Genomic DNA, 18,017 nt, shown 5'->3' on the forward strand with positions numbered 1-18,017 from the left:
GGGGAGATGGATTATGGGAAAAAAAGTTAGTTCCAGACACACGGATAGATGGCGCTGTACAACAGAAAACATATTAAAAAGATACAAAAAAAAAATCACACAAAAAGCAGGTGCTATTGGATTTTTCATTTCTAACTTCTATTACTGATATGAAAAAAAGAAGATAAAAAAGTGAAGAAACTGAAACTGTCATTGTAACTGCAATTTCTCACTATAAGCACAAAATTTTGTATAAACTCTCGGCTTGCTGCTACTGTTCTAGGCTTAAAAGGGATAAAGCTGGGAAAATGTCATTCTTATCAGCTATGGCTTCGCGCTTTGCTTATGAAGTTGTTTTATGAAAACAAAGGAAATGTTGCAGCTGCACTTCGAGTCTTTCGTCGATTTGGGAATTTATTCCAAGGACCAGGAGGTACCAAATCATGTCCGAAAATTTTGTTGTACCCGAAATGCAATATCTTGAATCAATTTATTTTATGCAAGATGAAACGCCTTCATACATTGGACTCTGTGTACATCAATTTCTTCGACAAACTTTTAATAATGATAAATTAGCCGTGTCTTTCCGGCAACCTAATCATCTTATTCTACATATCTTAATCCCTGTGATTTTTGACTTTGGGAATACTTAAAAAATCTTTTTTATCTAGGGCATCTGGTAACATTGATAGATTTCAAATACAGTATCACTTTTCAGGTGAGAAGCATCTCAATCGACCAATTACGATCCACAGTTGATCAAACTGTCCACAGAATGCAGATTTACATCCGGAAGAAGTGAGCCATATTGAGCAGTTTCCCTTGCATCGATGTCCTTGTATTTGAATGTTTGATACGTTCGAATAAAATGTGTTACAAATGATTATTTTGAGTCTTTTCAGCGCATTTCTTTGTTGTACAGCGCCGTCTATTGGTGCTTCTGGAACTAATTTCTTTTACTAATCCGTTTCCCCATGTTTTGAATAGCATGTTCAACAATTAAAGAGCCTTTACACTGAGTAGTTCGCTGTATAAAGAGCTCAGAGTAGCGGTGTTTTAATTTTGACCATCTTTAATATTGCCTTTAAAATAAACATGCTGGAAAAATATTTCCCAAATCGTCCTTCAAATCATTTGTCAACGAAGCACAATCAAGACTTCAAAATCAGATGAAAAAGATAGTATCATGGAAAACTTACAAACATAAATTTTGATGAAACCTATAATGGGAAATTGTTCTATTTGATTAAGATGAAATGCATTTCTTCTTGAAATATAATCCTGCAAATGAAACGAAGACTAATCTTAATTTCTGTCATCTCAAAGGGAAGATGATGACGGATTGATAGAGTGGTAAAAATGCAAGTTGAGCTCTTGATAAAGAAAATATTCTAATTCTTTTCATCTCTGAAAATAGATGAGGATGGGACGGAAAGAATGAGAGATGATTAGTTAAAAATATGTTGTATGTGAAATTTTGAGACTTATTCTTCTGAGCATTTTTCTTTTTTAGTGACCTATTGAAGGTGAAAGGAAATAAATAGACTTCGGAATGAAAAGACGGTTTCTTTTCAGAGTAGGTGAATCATATCACAGATGCATTCTTCTGGATGTGGAATGTTTATCTACACTACCGAACTAGATTTGGTGATTTTATTCGCCAAGAAATGTTATGAATGAAACATACAGAGCATAAATTCGCATTTGAAATTTTGAAACCCCGTTTTTCTCGTTTTCCTAATGTACATCACAAATTGTACACGTTTATGCAGTTTATACAGACAATAAAAACGAATGAAATCATTAAAGAAACGGAGATATATCTTTTTTGTGCGATATTTTTAAATATAAAGCTAATGAAACCATATTTCCGTTTATTACGCAAATTTTAATATTCTTTAAACCTAAGTTATTAATTTTTAATTTATGAAGGGATGATAAAATTATATTGAATATGAACAGTTAATAGTTTAACTGTTGGGAAATATTTAAATTTATTTCAAAGAAAGCAAGTCCTGTTTTCGAAATGAGAATAGTAGAATCTTAGATTGACAGAAAATGTCAGCTTTATTCAACTGAGATTATTAGTAACATCTTGTAAAATTTCTTAACAGTTCGTTTTTTAGTTAAATGAATTTTTTTAGTATTTAGTAAGCAATTTTCATGATTTCAAAATTTTTAACATTCAAAGTGCTTGCAAAAATATCTGAAATAATAAGTATTCTTTTAAAGATTAAAGTTTTATCTATTTTTTATTTATAATATTTTTTTTTAATCTGCGAACTGGTAATCCAAATGCAATAACATTAATGAAATCAATTTTAATTATTGATGCAGATTTATTTTTAATATCATGGTACAGAAAAAGTCTTGCCGAAGATTTAAAATATTTAAATTTTTCTACAAATGCTATTAAAATTTCAATTTTTTTTCTTTAGTTCATGACGCTAATTTTAAAATATTCAAGATTTTATTTATTAATAAAATTAATAAATTCAATATATTAATGTGTATCAAAATTTTATTTAAAAATATTAATATTAATTTTACATTTTACGATAAATTCCTGATACTTTAAGTTCAACACGTGTTATTATTTCATAATTTAAGATTCACACCTGATATAGCTATATGCCAGTTAAAAAACTTTTTACAAAACTACTACCTAGTAGTAAATCACCATGACATAAAGAAGATATTTTTAACATAAAATTTATAATATGCAGTTATAATTATTTAAATGTTCATCTTCTGTAAAGGCATTAAAAATTTATGTAGTATGCTTTATTTAAATATCACCAAACATTTAAAAGAAAAAAATGTTGATGGTTTTTTACACAAAATATCTTTGATATCAAACATTCTGTAGAACGGTAATTTCATGTAACACTGTTGGAAATATTATCATGGAAATTAAACGGTTCATTTGTATTGGAAGAATTTGTAAACTTTACATAACGGAATGCTGAAACTCTATTTCATTTTACTGTTATTTTCAATGAAGTAAACTTATTTTTTTATTCATTAATTCAGGTTTGATATAGATTTTTAATATGACGGTTTATAACACAAAGACAAATTATTTCGTCCACTTTACAAATTTAAAATATTAAGGCCAAAACAAAGAATAAGTCTTCAGTCCTAAATAATGAATCTATTTCGGCAATTTTTAATTTATATGAAATCTTATGATCCTTAGATATGTCATCATTGGTCAACTGATGCCCAGTCTGTTTTATTTCCAAGAGAAAATTTTTAGCACTAGTTAATTTTACATTTTTTTAAGGAGAAAACTTTCTCTTTTGGCCGCTGTGACGATATTACAAATTTTTATTCTAGTCAAAATCCCGAGCTGTAAATACTTCATCAAGTATTACCAGCCCATCGTCGAACTTAGATTTTTGAAATGCATCTCAAAATAAAAATTACACTGAGGCCTCAATTTCCAGAAGTGAATTGGTTTTCTCACACTGTAAGTACAGCTATACAGATAGAATATTCTAGGTGCATTTTGTAATCAAAATGTAAGGAATCAATCCTTCTGTCGTTGAAAGCTACAGTTCATCAAAGATAATTGACATGATTAAATAATATTATTGTTATAGAGAGAGCAAATATCTGAAGGCGGCCAGTTAAATATTATAAAATTTTCATTTATAACTTCGCAATTATAGACCTATTCTAATTTCAAAGTAATGAAGGCTTGCAGTTTAATAAACTTTCTGTATTTGATTTTCTATATTTATTAAAAACCAGTTTTAATGCTCCTGAACAGTATAGGATTTTCAATAACATTCAATAAAAAAAATCGATATTTATAAGAATTGGACTAAAATACATTATTAGAATGATAAATTATTTATGTCACTCAGAACTGATGGGAACATTCATTCAGACATTAGAATATTATGCTATCAATGCTTAAAATTAATTCGATTAAAATTTCTTCAATTTATTACTGATGTGTTTTCATTTTGTAAAGAAAATATCTGAGGGGCACTTATTTGTGCAAAATCATTTTTTTAAATATTGCTATATCTTTACAGATACAAATATTCATTATAATTTAAATTTTTTAGAATTCTTGGTATTTCTATGTCGATATTTTGTACAAGATATTTACAGTTGTTATATGTAAAATAATTATTATTATGGGATAAACATTGTTCCTACTACATTGTAATTTCTGTATTGATTGAATAAACTTCTTATTTAAAAAAATTAAATTATTAGATTAGAGTAAGTGAATATATCCAATAATTCAAATCCGTTAAGTTATCCCATAACACAAATGATAGAATTTTTCATAAAAAAACTTGTCGCCATTGTGCTTAATCGATTTTATAAATGCAAATAGATATGAATTCAAAGTTTATATTATTTTATTGACATTGATAACAACATAATAATGCTTAATACATAATATATTTATTTATCTATGATATATTAAACAATAGCAGTTATAATAATTAAAGCATTTATTGATTATTATTATTATAATAAAGTATAATAATAATTATTCTGTTATTATAATAATTAATCTTTAAATGTCCTTCAACGATGCTCGGCGTTCGCTCCATATTATAGAATATAATTAGTAATAATCTAATAATAATCCATATTATAATAATAATCAATAAATGATTAATCAATAGAACTTATAATCATTAAAGCACTTATTGACGAAATCAATTGTACTTAATATTCAAACAATTCGAAGATTTCATCACATTCTTTTGAATTTAATAATAATAAATTAACTGTTTTGAATTAATTGAATTATATAGTTAATAATAAATAGCTACATTTAGACAGAGAATTTAGAAGTTAGAATGGTATTTAGAATATTGAATATCGCTAAAACTCAGTTTACATCAAGCTGGAGAAAACACAGACGACCCTTTAACCATGAATCACTGCAGTACCTAAATAAAATTAGTCTGTGAATGTCCTTCAACAATGCTCGGCGTTCGCCCCATATTATAGAAATGGATGGCTAATCATTGAATTTTGTGAGATACTGAGAGAATCCCAATAGATAGGGAAGTGCGGCTGCATTATTCAGTAGACCCTAACAGATCCGGTATTCACTAATTCACAGGTCATTCACCAATAGGGCTCAGATTTGTTGCAGCACTGAATCTATGTATTATGTATGATGCAGCCCAAAATGAGGAAGAATTTCATTTCTCCTGGGTACAAAAGAATGACACTTTTCTGCTTTTAAAGGGAAAGTAGCATAGGCAAAATGTTCAGACAAAATATATTTTTTGCGTTTCATTTTATTAGTTCAAATATTTCCTATATATTTAATATCTTTTTTTTTATTTATTCCAACATGCCGAAAAAAGAATTGTTTCCAGTTTCAAAGGCTGATTCCATGAATTAACGGAAATTTTGCTTGATAAATTCAGCGAGACTGAATATCATTTGTGTGGAGTGAAAGTTTGGAGAAAGGGGGAGGATCAAGTGTTGTCCTATCATTTGTTCAAGGTTTAGAATTACGTGGTCCGTCCCGAAATTGGCTGTGAACAGCACTGGAGCAACCTTTCCTCATTGAAAATTGCTTGTAATTTCTAGCTATATCCTTACAGTGAAACATATACAAGAATATTTTTAATTATCGATGGCCCAAGCCATGCACGATAAATACCCTAATATTTATAAAAATATATAACCGTTTAAATTTTCTATAAAGTTTAATCGTCAACTAATATTTTTGTTTAATCCAGCAGAATTCTTAATGATATTTATACAAGTTTCTGATGAATATTGTCACGTAGATGAAGTGAATGTAGCAAGTCCAAGAGAAATGAACACACTCAAGATCAACTGAAGAGTTTTAATACCAATCAAACCGATTGGGAAACTATTTATATACAGAAGATTATTCAAGAACCTTCTAGAATTTGAAGGCCCGCAGAAAAGAAGTCCCGCAGAAAATTAGGAATTTACATAAATAACATATTATAATAATTAACATAAATTTGCATATTTAACATAAGTCTGACATAATGCAAATTGTAATTAAAAATCAATCTTTAACTGTTCGCCTCGCTTGTATTTGAACCCGCGACCTTCCGCTCCGCTATGAAGTGCGTCGCTCAGCCGACTAAGCCATCGGCGTTTGGTCGGAAGGAGCAATTTTCGCTACAATATGATCATTTTAACGACGTCCATTTTCAAAACTGACTTAAACATTATTAAATTTTCATCGAAAATTACTCTTAGAAAACATAAAAAAAACTTAGAACATAAATTACTCTTAGAAAAAAATTTAAATAATTGGAAGGAAGATTTTTAGAACAACAAAATTAAATTTTAAAAATAATGTAAGAAGGTTTTTTTTTTTTTTTGCATTTAAAAAAGTTGAGATATAATTTATATTGAAACAAACAATATACTGCATAATATTGAGGGATCTTGTTATAATTTTCATTAGTTAAGAAATAATATAGTCTATCATTTATTCCATTTAATTAAAATCTACAATAATATTCTATATCTTTTTAAAATGTTACAAATATTTAATAAAAAAATATATATATATTTTGGATTGAAATGGAAAGGATCCATCTGCGTTATTTTATATCAATTATTTCAGATCAATAATATAGTTTTGTTATTAATATTACATTTTCGCTATTTTTCACAGAAACGATAAATACTTCTCTAATTTTTATTATTTCAGCAAGTACAATGCAAATTGATGCTACTTTTTAAGAATTAAAATAAGTGTAAATAATTTTTACTCATATTCCGCCAATCTTGTTTGGTACCATCACTTTTACACATTATACAAAAACTTTCAGTGAATAAATTTATTCACGGAAATTCCTTATTCTAAAACCTTTCGTGAAATTCCAATAAACTTTGTGTGCCTTGAGGCACTGGAAACACGGAAACTTTATTTTCTACTTTATTTTCCGGTGCCTCAGAGCGAATCGAGTAGTTGATTATGATTATTAAAATCTTATAAATAAAATATATTATAAATACTTTAAAAACAGTTTATTTGTGTATTTTGGAAATGTTTTTATTTATTTTTTTTAATTTTTATACATTTTATATATAAAGTATACATTAAAATTTGCATTTTATTAAAAATGTCATAAAGTATTACGAATAGCTCGTATATGCTTTCTAATTTTCCTCTACACGTTTAACTTCATCTAAATTATTAAAACATTAATTAGAATAACATAATAAATAACAGACTTGATTGCAATTTACACTAAAAAAAACTTTTTTCTTTACTATCTGTTTTAAAAAATGTGTCAGTATTTTGTAAAACCAGTGAAAAAAAACCTAACCTTCTGTTATCTAGATAGAGGTGTAATTTGATATATTTGCTTTAAGTATTGAGAAATATCTAAATATAATTTTGCTCATGTAAGTATTTTCCGAATTGTGGTTGCTCCTTTGTAGAAATTATGAATTTCAATAAATATTGAAGACAATAAATTACAATAAGTGTTTGATTTTTAAGGGACAAAATATTGTCCTTCAGGATTTTGGACTAGATATATTCATTATAGTTTAAATGAAATGAGATAAAATATAACATTTGATTATTTAATAGAAATGATAAGATTAAAGGTAAAAACTGTCAATAAGTATTAAAATAAGTGTCTTATTTATTATTAAATATTAATAATAATAAGGAAGTTAACATAATATTCTTAACATAAAAATAATTAATATAGGCAATAATATACTATTCTTAATATAATAATAATAATTATTATTATATGAAGAATCGATAAAACGAAAGAGGATGCTTTTCACGATGAATAAATCTATGCTCTTTTTCGCTTGTTTCACTCAAATAAATAATTCAATTTTTTATAGCAAATTATAAATTCCATACAATTGAAATTCAACGACAACAAGAAAGTTTTTTAAAATTAAAATTGGCAGTTTGAAATGATATAAATTCTTTTTTTATATTTCACAAATATATTTTTAAAGAAATATCGATTCACTAGATATTTGCCTACAATGTTTAGAGGTAAAAGTAATATATGCCCACCGATACGAAATATGTTATTTTATGTTTCTAGAGCAACTTTCTGAAAGAAAAAAAAAATAACAGTTTCTTTTGTCAAAGCAACCTTTATCTCTTTCTCTCTATTCCCCCCCCCTTTTTTTTCAGACTAGAAATATTTCTAAATTTATACAATACTAAGATAGCAAAATATAAGTGATTTTTTAGATAAATAAAAAAAAAATCCCTGATTTTTAAAGTCAAGAAATACTAATTATTTTTTACCTGCAAATATTTAATACATATTTAATTAAATATGCATTTTAATTGTCATGCCTATTTCGTGCGATAACATTTTATTTAAAGGTGTTTCGAATAGACACTTAAAAATACTATTTCATGTATCTAGGAAGTTTTTACTCCTGTCTAGAAAATTTAGTATTTATTTAGTAAACTTGTTTTTGAGATAATCAGTTAATTTGTTATTTGAATTTAATGTGATTGATTTATTATTTGCTGCAAAAATTTGAATTATTCATTTGAGTGAATTTACTATCGGTGAGCATATATTACTTTTACTATCTAGTGAACTGCTAATTCTTTAAAAATATATTTGTGAAATATAAAAGAAGAATTCATATAATTCCAAACTGAAAATTTTAATTTAAAAACTTTCTTGTTGTCGTTAAATTTCAATAGAATGGAATTTATATCCTTGGATCAAAATATAATGGATAAAAAAAAAGGGGGGGGGGATTTTAGCGCTGTATATATAAAAAATTAATATATAATCATTGTGGCTCCGGATTTCTAAGATTTGATATATATTATAAATAGTGAGAAACATGTCAGTGATATATTCAGACAAGCAGATGGTTTAAAAACTTTTTAAAAATGATTAACATATAATTTTAGTATATTTTCTTTTTGTTTTCTTTTTTTTCTTACATTTAGCAAAATCACTCAAGAAAAGTGAAAATGTTCACGAAATTTCATTTACATATTTTCCTACTATTGATTACATAACTTATTAAAATGGACATTTACTCGAATATGTATTAAAGATTTACAGGTAAAAAGTATTCCCCGACATTAAAAATCATGGATTTTTCTTGTTTTTCTAAAAATTTTATTTATATTTTGCTTAGTATTGTATCAATTCGGAAATGTTTCTTGTTTTAAATAAATGGGGGAAAGGAAGAGAAAGTTTGCTTTGACAAAAGAAAAAAATCATTTTTTTTATCAGAAAGTTGTTCTAAAATAATAAATATTATATTGTGTTTAAAAGAATTTTGCTTATTAATTATATATTATTATTTTTCTTTTTTATTAGCTTATTTTTGAAATTTAACAGAATTAAAAAATAGTTAATGTATAATTCATTTCATTAAATACCATTTAGTTGCGGGTATAATCGCTTTTTGGCATTGATTTCTACAAATAAAAAAAATGAGTGCAAGAAACTTCTTTCCAGAAAGCGGCGGATGCAAACTTTCGATGATTTTACCACTCAGATAATACATAAGGTGTAATACGAGAGCTTTTGTAAATTTCTTTAAAAGGAATGCTTTTATCTTATACACTTTTTCAGTGAATTTATATTCATTTTCTTTTCTGATTGTACTGTTTTGTTTTAATTTTTAATTTGAACAATATTTGTGTGTATTATTTAGTAGAAATGGAGCATTTTGTTCTTCATCCCTTCACTCCTATTCAGGAGATATCAAATATATGAGCACATGAGATTTCTGTATATGAAAACATATAATATTAATCATAATATTTACTATTTTGAAGTACGCGCTGAAGAATATACATATGCAAGAAAGAATTATGTGCTATTGTAATATTTTAACGCATTAATCGCCATAGTATCAAAAAAACTAGTTGAAAAATTACTCTGGTCTTTTGGCTTATTTTGTGAGGACACATTATTCCGTTGCCTTTCTTATTAGAGTTTTACTTTTCTTAGATGCGCAATCATCAGTACTCATCACTTTGCTGATGGAATAATTTTACGACACATGGAGTATATTAGTTTTTTTTTTTTTCAAATAATATTCTCAGACAAAATCACAGCAATATGGAAAAATGTCACAATGGCCATTTATTCAATTAAATACAGAAGGAATATTAAAACTTTATTTGCCCCCTTGTAGTCCATAATTTTTCCTCCCAAGGACGCTGTGCGTCTCTCATGGGTTTGTTTATATTCAGTCAGTCTATTGTTGCATAATGTGATATTTAGTTGTGTCGCTTTCGTTTTTGTGCTCTTTCTGTGCAAATGTGCTAGCTGAATAAAATGTGGAAAATCCAGTAGTTGTCTCAAATTACGTCCTGTCAGGTGAGAGGTTTTGAACTATCTATTAGCCAATTGAATTAAAGTCTAATCAAGGAATGCGAGTGACAGCGCAGATTCAAAAATTTTACAGGTTATTAGTGAGCCATAAGGAAAACAATCTATCAAAATGTTGTAACCATGGAAAATTGAAAAACTCCAATAAACTTTATCCTTATATTTTTTACTTTTGCGTAATTCAGTAGTATAGCAATTCCAACTGGAAAATGTTTTGCATAAGAAACAACATTTATAGTTTGCCTTATAACAATCGTTTCAAACATTGTTTCTTGTTTCAGTGATTATAATATTTTCAAAAGAAGTAATGAATATCAAAACACACTGCTTCTATTATTTGAGTATCAATAATAGAAGCAGTTCAGTTCAATAATAGAATTTCGATGGGTAATACTGTGATTTCTCATTTGGATATCACATTAGACCTAAAACTCTTAAATTACGAACAGAAATTTGATGACAAATACTCTAAACTTCCTACCATACCAACGGACTCGGGCTTGGTTCCTGATATTATATTTAATAAATTCTTACACACGATTGATCTTTTAGTGGAATGAAACTGAAACCCTTCCGCCTTGAAATCTATATATTACCATGCAAACGCACGCCTGCACAATGTTAAAATCGAATAATAGATTTAAGTTCTCTTATAACAAAAAATGCCATGCCCAGTGAGAAATATCACTATTTTATTCTACAAAAATTTAGAAAAACAGAAATAATTATGCTTTTAAAACCTGATTTTTTCACTTTATTAGATATCATGTGCCCAAGAATTTCTTGTATCGAACGATTTTTACTTTCTAGTGTACAAAATATAGAGGAAGTTTAGAAATCGTCTAAAAATCCGAATTTGAGATTTTGACTAATCTTCAGTTTTTGACTTCCCTCAGACTAGGAAACACATTTTTGGCATCATATCAGCCATATAACAAAAAATCATAACTCAGGTCAAAACTAGAACAGTTGAAATGTGTTATTTCGAATTAAAACCCAAATGGTGGATTTCTAACAAATTTGAACGAAATTCATTCACAAGAAATCTCTCTGTCTGGCTATTCGAGTACAAGTGAAATCGATTACTACAAAATGCAAAAAGCCAAGATGATAAAATTTGGTACACTAATATCTAAAATTGGTAGTGAGCATATTTTGAACCTATTCCAGTAATCATTTGATCGTCAGTCGGCCTGTTCTTTCGTATCAGTTATAAATGTAATGAATCAAATCAATGAAACTCAACATTTATCTTGTGACTGCAGTAATTGTTTCATACCAAATTTTGATGTGAATATACCAGTAAAATCGTCCAAAATACATAGTCACGTCATGGATTCAGTACAAATGTTAAATTAAAGCCAATCATCAATATTTATCAACTACTGTTTATCAGTGCCTTGCGAATTATTCATGGCCTTTCCAAAAATCCACAATTTTATGCAGAGAGAATAAGACCTTAATTGGAGAATATGCGATAAAGTTTCAGAGGGACCTTTACTACTCGTTATTATATTCACGTAGAAAAATCGTTGATAAAAAAGAAACATATTTGAAACAAAATTAATCTGTTAAAATTTCCTTTATACATATTGAAATGCTAATTTTGTTTTATTTCAGTTTAGTAACATAATTATCCTTTCAAATTATGAAATATTCTTTTTTGAAAATGATACCAATCAGAGATAAAAACTGAAACTAATATTTATAGAACACATTAAACTTTCTTTGGAAAGAATCTAATCTTCACTATCTAAAGAAGTACCCAGAAGTCTAATTCTTCAAATTCTTATTTAATGTTAAATATGTCTTATAAAAATCCCTGAAACGTGCATGTGATTTTAAAATCTTTGTTTAATTAATTATGTTAGACAAAATCTAATGAAAACTAAGTATTAATTCGGTGTTACTGTCCGTAAAAGAAAATATGTATCTATTTGAAATAAATGAAACTGTTTATGAAAAATTAGATAAAGAAATTGAAAAGTTAGATTGTCTTGGATGCCCTAAGTCTGCATTGTTTTTGTTTCAAGTTGTTTATATGTTTCAAAAACAAATTATTTTGTCAAACGGTTTTGGAAAAGTGGAAAAATTGAGAAATTCTTTACTTAGCTCCAGGATTGGCGTACTGCTTTATCGTAGCGTCAGTAATGGATATATAAGTTGAAAAGCAATTCCTTTTCTTTCCACGAGATTTCTCCTCAGGAATCAAACACCTGCATTTTTCGCCTATGAGGGGCACTGAAACCCCTTCGGGCATAAAAAAAACACAACTTTGTGAAGATGTTTCTTTTCAACTCGAAAGATTTAGTTATGGATTGATTTTTCCAAAAATTATACAAATGACAATTTGTATCATTTCTGCTTCCGACATAATATAAAGTTTCCTGTTTGTGTTAGAAGTATTAGAAAAAGAAATAGAATTATTCTAATTGAAAATATATACAGAGTGGTGATAGATACTTGAAAGAAACTTGGTATTCGTTAAATTTACAGCATGATGGAAGAAATTGCAAAGAAAAACAAGAAAAAATGATAGGTGACGCTTTTTATTGTCATTACTTTATACATTGAAATTATAGCATACTTATCTTACATACGTGACAACATACGTGAAGCAAATTTGGCAATCCTAGTTACGTATTCAATAAATAAAAATTATCTCAAGATATACAGTGGTGGCCAAAAGTGTGGACATTTTTTGAAAGTTTCATGTTTTTCAAATTTGCGTGCTTGTAGAATATATTAATTTTCACTTAAATACAAATGTTTATATATCAAATTGAAGGTAATTTAATGTAGGATTTAATAACAAAAACAGTATTACAATATCTGTATTACAAACAAAGTTGCGCTTATTTTAGTAAGATGTATCTTAGATTTGCATTTTTTTAAAGTGATACTTACACAATCAATACTTAGTAGGATAACCCTTATTTTTTAAGACAGCTTCACAGCGCATTTTCATCGAGTGAACGAGTGTTTGGAGTTCATCTTTCGGAATAACATGGTGCCAAGAATCAATTATAGATTCAATAAGTTGTCTTTTATTGGACGGACCTTTTTGTCGTACAAGAATTTTCAAACGTCGCCACAAATTTTCAATTGGATTGAGATCAGGATTGTTTCCTGGCCATGGTAATACATATATGCCTTTATTTTGAAACCATGCTTTGCATACTTTTGCTGTGTGGCATGGAGCTGAATCCTGCTGAAAAATAAATGGTGCTTTGTTGGGGAAGAAATCCCTGATGGAAGGTATCAATTTTGGTTCCAGGACAGTTTCGATGTATTTTTTGGCATTCAGAATGCCATCAATCACTTGAATTCGGCCCACACCATTTGCAGGCTTACATGCCCAAATCATGGCATTTGTTGTTGTTTTCATAGTTGCTTCAATGCAATGAGGATGAAGCGCTTCACCTACTCTACGTCTCACGTATTTTCTACCATCGCTACCAAAGAGCGATATTTTAGTCTCATCGCTCCAGATTACTTGCTTCCATTGATTTTCTGACCATTTAATGTGTTCTTTTGCCCATTTAACTCATTTTTCGCGTTGCTTTTGATTTAAATATGGTTTTTTCCTTAGAATTCTAGCTTGTAGTCCAAATCCTGATAACCTTCTGCTTATTGTTCTTGAACTTACTGCAATACCCGCTGCACTCATTTCACATCTAATGGCATCTGATGAAATTTTTCTATCTTGAAGGCATAGCCGTTTATATTTTCTATCGGCAGTAGCACTTGTGCATTTTTTTCGGCCTGATTTGGCCTTATTTCCCACTGATTTCGTTTTTTCGTAACGTAAACAGAACTTTCGTACACCAGAACAAGTCACTGAACCACCAACTTGCCTTGCAATTTCAGCATAAGAGAGGCCATTTTCTCTCAATATGACAATTCGGCTTCTTTTTGTAGATATCCAATCAGTTCTTCTTGTTGGTGACATTGTTTAAAATTAGTTTAATTAAAAAAAAGGACTTAAAATATTAAAAAACAGCAGTACTCTATTTAATTGTACTAGGTTGCATCATTCCGCAAAATATTTCCACAACAATAACTCTTTTACCATCCAAATAATCTAAACTATAGTTACAGACATTTGATTGGTCCTCAGAACAGTTTTGTGATTGGCTAGTACACTTTTATTACAAAACATGTCATTATTCAAAACGATTTGTGTTTGTTTATTCTACTAAAATAAGCGTAACTTTTTTTGCAATACAGATATTGTAATACTGTTTTTGTTATTAAATTCTACATTAAATTACCTTCAATTTGATACATAAACATTTGTATTTAAGTGAAAATTAATATATTCTACAAGCACGCAAATTTGAAAAACATAAAACTTTCAAAAAATGTCCACACTTTTGGCCACCACTGTATGTCTAAATGCAAAGACATGCTTCATTGTAGCTTTTTACGTAGCATTAATAGTCTGTTTCAGAGAAACCCCAACAAGGTAAATACTCGTATAATGTTAACCTTTTCATATTATTAAGGGATGCATTCTAATACAAATAATATTTTTTCAAATTTTTATGTCTTATAACAGGAGGTAGACTCGCATTTGATATAAAACACAGAGCAAATCGTAGTATATTTAGAGCTTGATATATTTGAGAAAATGACTGGATTGAACATATTTGGAGCAATTAAAAAATTAATATGTATAACAATTAAAAATTAATATATATACATTTTAAAATAATAAGTTACAAAACTACATATTAATTATCAATAATTAATATGTATTTTTATAACAAGGACTGATAAATGATATTAATAGTAATAGTTAATATTAAATATGCATTAACTAATAATAATGTAGATATTTTCCTTGTTATTTTAAAATATAAATTTGAAGAAAATAAACTGGCTGAATTCTGCATATATTCCAAATTATAAGTAGATCAAATGAGCGCAATTTCGCTGTTCATTTTATATGAAATGAACAAGAATATTGCCAAATATTAATTATATCGGTAAACAATTCGTTTCCATGCATGCACCGAGATATTTATTCCAAGAATTAGATAAATGTAGACGTATATACGTATTAAAATATTCATTCCGAATTAGATAAATGTAGACGTATATACGTATTAAAATATTCATTCCAAGAATTAGATAAATGTAGACGTATATACATATATAAATTAAGAAAAAAATGTGAATGCAAGAAAATTTTAACCATGAACTTCTTGAAATCATTCTAAACTTTATATGAACAAATTACAATTTTTAAAAACATAAATTTTCCTTGAAGTTAAAAATTGCTTCAAAGTTAAAGGACACTCAAATACGATACGACATTCAATTAGCCCCAAATTCGAAACACTTTGTCTTTGAAAGCTGATACGCGAGGGTAAAAAAACAGTGCAAATTCCAAATGTCGAATTGGTTCTTATCTTAAAGTAGTCTTGAAGATGATCTTCTTATATGTTTAAAAATAAAATGCTATTTTTTTGTCCTTTATTATTTTTAGGGAATTCTTTACTTTCCTTCTTTTGCGTACACGAATAAATATAAACTAAAGAAAATTGTTCGGGGATACATTAAAAAAGAACTACGAATTATTCTTTGAGGAGAAATGTACGAAAAAAATCCACAAGAATCTCTAGAGGAGCAAAAACGATTGCATTGCTTATATTAGCTAGTTATCGCAAAAATGCAGATTAAAAAAATGATCTTAACTTCTAAATAAAGGAATTTTTTCGCCAAAACAAGAATGCATATAATCTGCTCTTATTATCTAAATCTATTAGAACCTTTGAGAAGTAGAGGATTTAGAATTCAAAGAATTTACACATTCTTGAAAATATTTGCTTTTTTAAGAACTTTATTCGTAGTAAGGAATAAATGTCTTAATATTCTCCTATCATTTATGAATTCTTTTTTATAATAAAAAAACACTGAAGAAGTGCTTTATTTATAAAAGGGATGCTTTTTTCTTTATGTTAAGAAATATGAGAATTTGTTTAAATTGCGTTTTTGTAAATAGTCTCTTATTTTCTCCTAATTGAATCTATATTATGTTAAATAACTTTGAAAATACTTAAAATCCTTTACCAAACATGTTGAAGATTTACTAAAATTTTTCATATCCGAAGAAAGTGAAGGTATTTTTCAGTTCTACTTTCATTATTTAAAGAATAATTTACATAAGTGCTATTTACATAAATGGCAGCATTCACATTTTAGCGCAACTATAATTCAGGAGTATTCATTGTTCCACAGAACAAATCAATGTTTATATATATATATATATATATATATATAATAAATCAATGAATCATTGATTCGAAACTCGAGATACTAGATTTTTACAACATTTAATAAGAAAGCATCTGGCTTATCTTTAACCATTACGCTGTTAATCCGGGCCATTATGGAAATGAAAGTTCTATACTAAAGGGCTGGTTTCTGCCTTAAAAGATAGGGCAGGATGTAAAGCAAGTTATCGATAAGGATATAAGCTTTACTTTCTGAATTCCTCACTTGAAAAATAAACTGACCGAAATCTGAGCCTTTAATATAGAACTTGCACGGCTGGGTTAATAGAAAATATGAAATTATTCGTTTTACAAGGAAATGAAATATGGTAGCTAACTGTTAGTTTACCGTGTAAATAAAGTAAAAACGCAAGCAAGTAAAATAAGTAAGTAAATAAGTTAGTGAAGTCAGTAACGTAAGTAGGTAAGTAAGTAAGTAAATAAGTAAGTAAGTAAAGTAATTAAATAAGTAAATAAAGTAAGTATATAAAAGTGAGTAAGTAAAGTAAATAAGTAAGTAAGTAAAATAAATAAGTAAAAACAAATTCATTCTTGGTCTCTTCACTATAGATTTGCTCCATTAAAGATCTATCAACAGCATGTTCTTTATATGTGTTTCGCACAAAAAAATATCCAGTTAGTTCTAATTATTTGAAACTGTAACTTTCAGAGATTCTGATATTGTTTTATAGAGACTATTTATTGTTTTCACTGACCCGTTAGGAGCAAACCTTTTGTATTTAACTTAAAAATTGACGATTTTCCTAGTGCGTTATTCGTTCTTTAATATAAAAAAATACTTTAAGGATTTTTGTCTTTTTATCTTTCTTACGTGTTTTTGCATTTTTTAATATTTTTATTTAAATATTTCGTTTTAATTTCAATGTCCAAAATCTATCTTTTTTATTACCTTCCTCTATTTTTATACAATTCTATACAATGGGAGTCTTATAATACGAAAAATAGATAAGGATAATTTATATAAATAAAACTTTTTCTACAAATATTTCAATTGTTTTCTTCTAAAGTTTTATCAAATTATTTGTAACAGATCTTGATGTATGTTTTGAAATATATTTGTTTTCGTTTCTTAAAATTAAACTTAAAATACTTCGTTATACATTTTTTTGTGACATACTTTTGCAATACATATCTAAATTTTAATTGCATGCTTGTTACTAGATCGTCAAATTGGAAATAATAAACAAATTAAATATCCATTACATTAATCTGTCAAACTACAATAAATAACTCTCATTTTATTTTTTTCAATATCACAGCTTTATTTGCAAAAACTTTAGATCCAAATTAATCCAAAACTCTTTCATTCTTACTTGTTTTTAGAAATATAGTGAAATGCCTTTTACTTTAACAGCAATTAAGAAGATAACTAATACAGATTATCAAAAGGCAT

Source organism: Argiope bruennichi, chromosome 1, assembly GCF_947563725.1.
Source record: "Argiope bruennichi chromosome 1, qqArgBrue1.1, whole genome shotgun sequence".
NCBI lineage: Eukaryota > Metazoa > Arthropoda > Arachnida > Araneae > Araneidae > Argiope > Argiope bruennichi.